An 8,153-nucleotide genomic window follows, 5' to 3' on the forward strand; every position below is an offset into this window, starting at 1 on the left:
AAGTGGGCTGGGACCTTCGGGCAGGCCATTCCCAGATCCTGGGTACCCTGAGTGGTCTAGATCAGTGCTTCTGGATCTTTAAGGTGCAAATAATCCACTTGGGGATCTTGTTAGAATGCAGACTCTTGTTAACATGCTATAGGTTAGAGGGCAGGGCTGAGAGCCTGCATTTCTAACCAGTGTCTGGGAGATGCTCATGTTGCTGGTCTGTGGACCACACTTTGCCAACCGAGCGTCTGGAGAAGTGGTCTCTGAATAGTTGTGTCCCCTTGGTTCTCAGAGGCTTCACCCCATGGGGAATGGTGGGGTCAGTGGAGGGCTGGACTGGGGTCCCCTAAAGTGTGAGGCTCGGGGCAGAGGCCTCTTGCCCTGGTCTAAGGGCAGTCTGGTCCCTTCTTTGCCCACATCCTGATGCATCAGTGGGCTGTGTCCCCACACTGCGGGCCCTGGTCCTCCCCTTCCAGCTCTTCCACCGCAGCCCTTTGATCTCCCACCCACTCTCCCCAAGTCAAGTTTCTCTTGGCTCCTTTCCTGTGGCATTCCCCACTCCTTCCCCTGCTTTTCTCTTATGCCAGGAAACAAATGTAAAAATAGCATTTCAAAAATATTGAAAATTAATGCTGACGAAATCACGTTTTGTTTTCTCGGGATGTAAGAGGCGGTAACAGCAATCAGAGATGCAGCCTCTCCAGTGCCTAGCTGTTTTGTGAACAGAATCCTACCTGCTCACCCATTACCTGAAATCAGGATTTCCAAACATAAATGCTTGCTGGGTTAGAGCAGACTGGATTTTTCTCCTGTATTTTTATTTTGACAAGGCTAAGAAAGCTGCTGTCTGGCCATCTGATGGAATCAAATAGGCTGCTAAAAATAACTCCTGCAAGTTTGGGTTTCAAACGGGAAACACCTCTCCAGCTCCTTGCCTATTACTCTTGGTGAAGCTTAATCCTTCGACTTGTGTTCAAGTATTTGCACTGGTTTTGAGTTCTTTGCTTCTTTCCAAGGCTGTTTTTCACTATTTGCCTGAGTTATTTGAACAGGTGGCTTGCACCACCTATGCTAATGTTAGGCTTTTGTCTGCTTTGAATCTGCACAGCGAGGCATTTAAGGGAGAAATGTTTCTTTCCTGGTAAACTATTCACACCTGTTCGGATAATCACCTGTGTAGCACTAAAATACCGTTCCAGAGAGATCTTCCCCTGAGTGGACACACGTTCAGCAAGGCAGAGGCCCTGTGGACGGCGAGGAGGCGCGAAACCACCTTCTCCTCTTTTCTGGCCCACGTGACAAGCAGCCCAGGGACCGAGTCCTGTGTCTCGGGGCTGGGTGCCCCCCGGGCTCTGTCTGGAAGCGAGTGGACGTGAGGGATCTCTGCGGAGCAGGTTTGGGGGATCCTCGCTGTATTTGGTCAGCGGCCGGTTGCAGGTGGGCGCGCGAGACAGCAGACCACGGCCGCCAGCCTGAGCCCGGTTCCCGATTCCTTCGTCCTGGGCGCTTCCGGCGGGAGCTACGCTTGTGCGCTTGGCGGGCGATCACAGGTTGGCGCCCGGGACACTCCGCGCGCTCCCTGGCCGCACATCACAGGCGCCCGCCCTCCGCCTGGCGGCCCGGGACCCCGCCTGCTCCCTGGAACGCGATCACAGGCCGGGCCTCCGACTCCGGGGGCGAAGAGGGGCGCGCACGGGCCGCCGGGGACGGCGATCTCGGGCACGTTCCCACGGGGACGTCCAGGGCTGAGCCAGGGCTTCTCCCGGCTTCCCGCGGCGTGTCCTCCTCCGGGGAGAAGGTGGCGCGGGGAAGGGAGGCGACTCCTTCCGGCTCGGGCGAAAGGGAGGCCGGTGCTTAGTGGCCCAGGAGGGGCTGTGTAGACGCCGCAGTCAAGGCCACGCGGTAGTCACTGAGGATGGACTCCTAACCCGGGGCGCGCTGAGGATGGGCTTTTCTAGAACGTTTTTCTTCGGGGGGAGAGGGGGTAGTCTACACTCTATTAGTTCGCTGGTCACAAGAAAAGGAGAATGAAAAGCACATGGAATAGGCAAGATCGGCTTGGATACAGTTTAAAGGTGCCTGTGATGATGCCCAGTGGTTCCCACCCTGCCGCCACTCCTCACCTGCGCGCCGTAGGTGGGCTCCTGACCTGCCTTCCCTCCTGTTACCCAAAGGCACTCAGGGGCAGCTGTGTGTGCGCGTGTGTGAGTGTGTGTACACACACGCACACACACACAATTACATGTAATCTCCTGAGACTCTGGGTATGGCAAGGAAGTGGGAGTGCCTAGCACTCTTCACCTCTATAGATGGCCCTGTACATACCAGGGCTGTCCAGTCCCTTATTATCTCTACCGGAGGCGGAGGAAGCTGGCAGCTGGTGTGTGAATATAGGGGGTTCCCATCCAGTGGACAACGCATTAGAGGACTCTCATCCCCTGGCCACAGTGATTGTGTTGGAGACAAGCAGTGGCCTGAGGCCTAAGCCAATCAGCATATGACGAGGTGAGTGGAAGGGAGGGCAATATGGGAAACCAGAAAGAATCAAAGCAAAACCGCACTAGTATGAAATGCACTGTCTGTAAGGAACAATAAGACACCCTGAACCCAGAAACACAGAGTCTACCTTACGGAAGGTGGTAGGTGATGAGGTTGGAAGACAGGTTTAAGAGTGTGTTATTAAGAGTCCTAACTGGCACAGCATGTGAATTTATCTTATGGTGGTGGGGGGGAACAAAAGTAATTTTTAAACCTAAAATTTACATGATTAGATTTGGTTTTTAGGAAGGTATTTGGTGTCACTATGGAGAAGGGATCGAAATAGAGAGAGATGAGGGTTGGAAAGTGATTAAGAGGTGGATGTAGTGAGCTGGGGAAGAAATTCTATAGGGCTGGGGAGTTACAAGGCATTCTAGAAACTGAGAGGACTTCCATGTCACTTGGACAAGTGTGGTCTTGGGATAGAATTCATTTTACTTGTCTTCTTCACAGTGGCTTATAATGTATTCCAGGGAGGGGAAACAGAAGGAGGGAAGGAGGTTTCCAAACTTTTCTTAAACCACAGAATAATGAAAAGTTATACCATTCGAAAGAATATTATCAGGACCCCAAAAATGTCTCAGATGAAATGCATGACATTATCAAAATTTGATTGATATGCTAGTTTAAAAGTGGGTTTATCGAGGTGTACTTTATGGAAAAGAAAATTCACCAATTTTAAGTGTGCAGTTTGATGACTTTTGAAATGTGTGTAGTCATGTAACCAACACTGTAATCAATATGTGTAACATTTCCATCACCCCGCCCCCCACCCAATTCCCTTCTGTCCCTTTGCAGTCAATCCCCTTCTTCCACCTCCAGCCCTTGGCCAACACTGATAAGCTTTCTATCCCTATAGTGTTGCCTTTTCGGGTTTATCATACGAATGACATCATACAGTTTGTAGTTTTCTTGAATCCGGCTTCTTTCACTTAGCGAAGTGCTTTTGAAATGCATCTATGTTGTTGCATTTATCAGTAGCTAGTTCTTTCTTATGGTCGTGTGCTACTGCACTATATGGATGTATCATAATTTGTTTTCACGTTCACCCATTGATGGACATTTGGGTTTTGGGGTCATGTAGTGGGCTGAAGATACATACGTATCCTGATCCCCAAAACCTGTGAAAATTACCTACTGTGGCAAAAGCTGTGATTAAGTTAAGGGTCTCCAGAGAGGGAATTCAGCCTGGATTATCTGGGTAGGTCCTAAGTGCCATCACATGTATCCTTGTAAGAGAGGCTGAGAGAGTTACGAGATAGACGGGGAGGAGAGGTGACGTGAAGATGGAGCAGAGAGAGATGCAGCCAGGAGCCAAGGAAAGCCAATAGCCACCAGGAGCTGAAGAGCCTCCAGAGGGAGTGTGGTCCTGCCTGCACCCTGATTTCGGACTTCTAGCCTCCAGAGCTGTGAGAGAATAAATTTCTTTTGTGTTAAGAAATGAATGAGAACCCTATCTTCCCCCCATCCTCGCCAACACTTGTCATTGTCAGCCTTGTTAATCTTAGCCATTCTAGTGCGTGTGTAGTGGTATTTCATTTGTTTTTTGTTTTTTTTTGTTTGTTTGTTTGCGGTACGCGGGCCTCTCACTGCTGTGGCCTCTCCCGTTGCGGAGCACAGGCTCCGGACACGCAGGCTCAGCGGCCATGGCTCACGGGCCCAGCCGTTCTGCGGCATGTGGGATCTTCCCGGACCGGGGCACGAACCCGTGTCCCCTGCATCGGCAGGCGGACTCTCAACCACTACGCCACCAGGGAAGCCCTGAATTCTCTTTTTATCATAGATAATTTAGATGCTTTTAACATACACTATAACTTGTACAAATATAACTTTATTTTATTAAGAACAAACTATAAACTATATAAAGAATAAATCATCTTTCAGTTTATGCTTTGCATTATAAAACCCAACATACTGAACAGATTTCTAATGAACTCTATTTTACACCTTTCCCTTTATCAGGTATTAACATTTGGAACAATGGGGCTGAGTCAGACTCCATATCAGGTGCACCATCAAGTCTATTCATTTATTCTTTTTTTGTTGGAGCACAGAGGGTGTCGTGACAAAGGGGAGAAGAACACAGACTGTGTGTTTTGCAATATGTGGGCATCTTTGCAGTGGGCTGCTCCAAAAATCATTAGTTATTTCATCTTGGATAGCTTGCCTTCCAGTTTTTCACGATCTGAAGGCTGAAATTATTCATCTTCATTCCAAATTGTTCAACTTTTTGTTTGTTCAGAGCCACAAGATCGACTTTTTGTTTAAAGCAGCCATCTTTCAGATCCATCCATGAGAGAAGTCAAGTAGAATAAATGTTTTAATATACAATAAACATTGATACTCTCATAAGTATGTGCTGAGATTATAGGAATCATAGCAGGCTGTTGATTGTTGAGTAGACAGCGTGCTGCTTACCTGTCCATGAGCATCGTACATGGACGTATCAGGTGCCCTTACTTCCTGGTCTCCCCAGGTGTGTTGTACCATTGTAAAAGGGAAGTTGTCCTGTTTTAATAATAACCTCTTTCTAAGTATATTTAATATTGTTCTTACATATATTTTTAAAATATATGTAAGAACATATATCCTTGCACAGATTTTTCTTTTGTTGAAGAATTGTCTATTAAGATCATGGATCAGTCTGAGAAACTCTGTACCAAGCAGATTCACATTCATTATTTCACTGAATTTTACTTAAATTCTAGATCAGCGGAATTCACACTGGGGAAGAGGTTTGTTACAATGCAGATTCCTGTTGCAAACCCCCAGGAGTTCTGATTCGGTTGGTCTGGGTAGGACCTCCTCATCTTTCCCAAGTAATTCTGAAGAGTTTGTCAGGCTTTGGGGAACAATGCACAAGGGCCTCAATTGTCTCAAACTAGGTTTGGTAAGTTTTCTTATAGGGCTTTCTTCTGATACAGGGATGGGAATTAGAAAAAAAATTATAGTCCGGTAACAAGCAGGGGAAAAAAGGCATAATTCAAGGACCATGTAACAACAAGAAATCTAACTTAAAAACAAAAAGTGTATTTTACACATCGGCACCACATATGAAGTACAAACCCTCAGGTCCTGTGGGAACCCTGCCAGCCTAGAGTCAAAAGATCTGATTCCATGCCCTCACCTCACACAAATGGCCTGTGTGGCCATATGTAAATTACATGACCTCCTCAGATCCAAACGGAAAGGAACAGCTCCCTGCTCTCCTCCCACCCTCCCTCCAATAGATTGGGTCCTCGGGGGCTGTGTGAGTTGGCTGATACTGTGGGTCCTTTCCTGGGGATTTCTGGGATTCCTAATAGGAGGAACAAAGACAGCAAGTAGCTGACTTCAGACTTCACTCGTACATCTTTAGGAACATTAAAATCCCTACGGTTCACAGTAGAGGTTTGAAAAACCTGTGGACTCGTTAAATTTAAGGACATTTCAATGTTACAATTCTGTTTTACCCTTAATATAAAACTCAATGCAGTTAACATTTTGGCTGGAGGAGAGACTAGCAGAAAAGGAAAATAAATATAGAAATAGAAATAAACACAGAGCAAAACGAGAGATGAGAACAAAATGATTTTGTTTCATGATTCTCTCTACTCCCCCCGTACGTTTCTCTGTCTGTCTCTCTCTCTCTCCGTCTTTTTCTATTTCTATTTCTATCTCTTTCTCTCCTTCTGTGGTAGGCAGATTCTACCAAATTCTGGCCCCTGGTATACACACATCCTTTCCTAGTTATTCAATAAAATACGAATCTAGGTATTGCTGTGAAAGGATTTTGCAGATATAATTAATGTGGCAAATCAGTTGACTGTAAGGTTGGGAGATGAACTGATGGGCCTGACGTCTGCCTCTAGAAGTCAGAAAGAAGGAAGTCAGAGAAATTTGAAGCCTGAGAGAGACTGGACACGAGGGAGACAGTGGAGCCATGAGGCATGGGATGCAGGCCGCCTCCAGGAGCTGAGAGCAGCGTCCAGCTGACAGCCAGCAAGGATGGACAGGGTGCTCCATCCTGCAACTGGGGGAACTGGATTCTGCCAACAATCTGAGTGAGCTTGGAAGCAGAATCTTCTCTAAGCCTCCAGCCCAGAACTCAGCCGAGCCGACACCATTATCATCGGTATTACACCAGACTTCTAACCTACAGAACTGTGAGCTAATAAATGAGTGCTGTTTTAAGCCCCTTAAGTCAGTGGTGATTTGTTATGCAGCATAGAAAACTAACACACACACTCTTTCTCTTTCTGTACCTCTTAGCCTGGACATCTATGTTTTTGTCAAAAAATCCTTACCTTTGGGGTCAAAAGGTACAAAGTTCCAGTTATAAATAAGTCCTGGAGATGTAATATCCAGCATGGCAACTGTAGTTAGCGACACTGTATATTTGAAAGTTGCTAAGACAGTAGATCTTAAAAGTTCTCATCACAAGAAAAAACTTATAATTATGTGTGGTAATGAATGTTAACTAGGCTTATTGTCATCATTTCACAATATATACAAACATCGGATCATTATGTTGTACACATGAAACTAATAGAATGTTATATGTCGAGTATGTCTCAAGAAAAAAACAATCCTTACTTGGAAGATCTCTAAATTTGTTGCCTTTTAGGGAATTTGTTGAAAAAGTTTAAAATCCATCTTGTCTTCTTGCAACTTCAGTCATAATTGAGGATCTCATATTTGCTTTGCTATTAGATGACATTAAGCCAAATGTTGGATACAATTATACAATGTAAGTTTCTCTCTCGCTTTAGCTTCCCCCCTCCTCCAGTTAGTAGCATTTAACAGCAAATTTATCAACATCTAGAATAATTTGATTTGGCTATTCAATTGTACACAGTGTATTATTTTTTTTTCTTTTTGTGGTACGCGGGCCTTTCGCTGTGGTGGCCTCTCCCGTTGTGGAGCACAGACTCCGGACGCGGAGGCTCAGTGGCCATGGCTCACAGGCCCAGCCGCTCCGCGGCATGTGGGATCTTCCCGGACCGGGGCACGAGCCCGTGTCCCCTGCATTGGCAGACGGACTCTCAACCACTGCGCCACCAGGGAAGCCCAGGGCTGTGACATTGATTAAAACTGTTTTCAACAAGGACGCACCTTTTTTTTTTTTTTTTTGGCCGCGCCGCGCAGCACATGGGATCGTAGTTCCCCAACCAGGTATAAAACCTGGACCCATGGCAATGAAAGCGCAGAGTCTTAACTAGTGGACCGCCAGGGAATTACCTGGACACACCTGTTTTGTATGGCGGTTGTTTGAAAACTGTCATGGTAATGGAACCAGGATCCTTGGAGATACGGCTGATTCTAGGGTTGGGACAGAGGATGTACAAGATGAGCCTGGAGCATCTTGAAGTAAAGAAAGGAAGGCAGTGTTCAAAAACAAAACAATGGGGCCACAAAAATGGACACAAGAGCCAACCTGAACGAGCTCTCAGTGGCCAGACCTGGAACAATTTGAGTGACAAAAATCAATGTTGGGCTATATCCAAAGTATAAAGTATAAACTAAATATCCATGGGTCCATATTGATAGAAATGAATGGTTAATAATAAGTAAATGGGAAGAAGGGACAAATATACTGTACAGAAGAATTCAAAATTGTTTATGTAGATATCCCCCCTAAAGGAGAT

The sequence above is a fragment of the Monodon monoceros genome, unplaced genomic scaffold, assembly GCF_005190385.1.
Source record: "Monodon monoceros isolate NGI ecotype Baffin Bay Population unplaced genomic scaffold, NGI_Narwhal_1 Super_Scaffold_8, whole genome shotgun sequence".
Lineage (NCBI taxonomy): Eukaryota > Metazoa > Chordata > Mammalia > Artiodactyla > Monodontidae > Monodon > Monodon monoceros.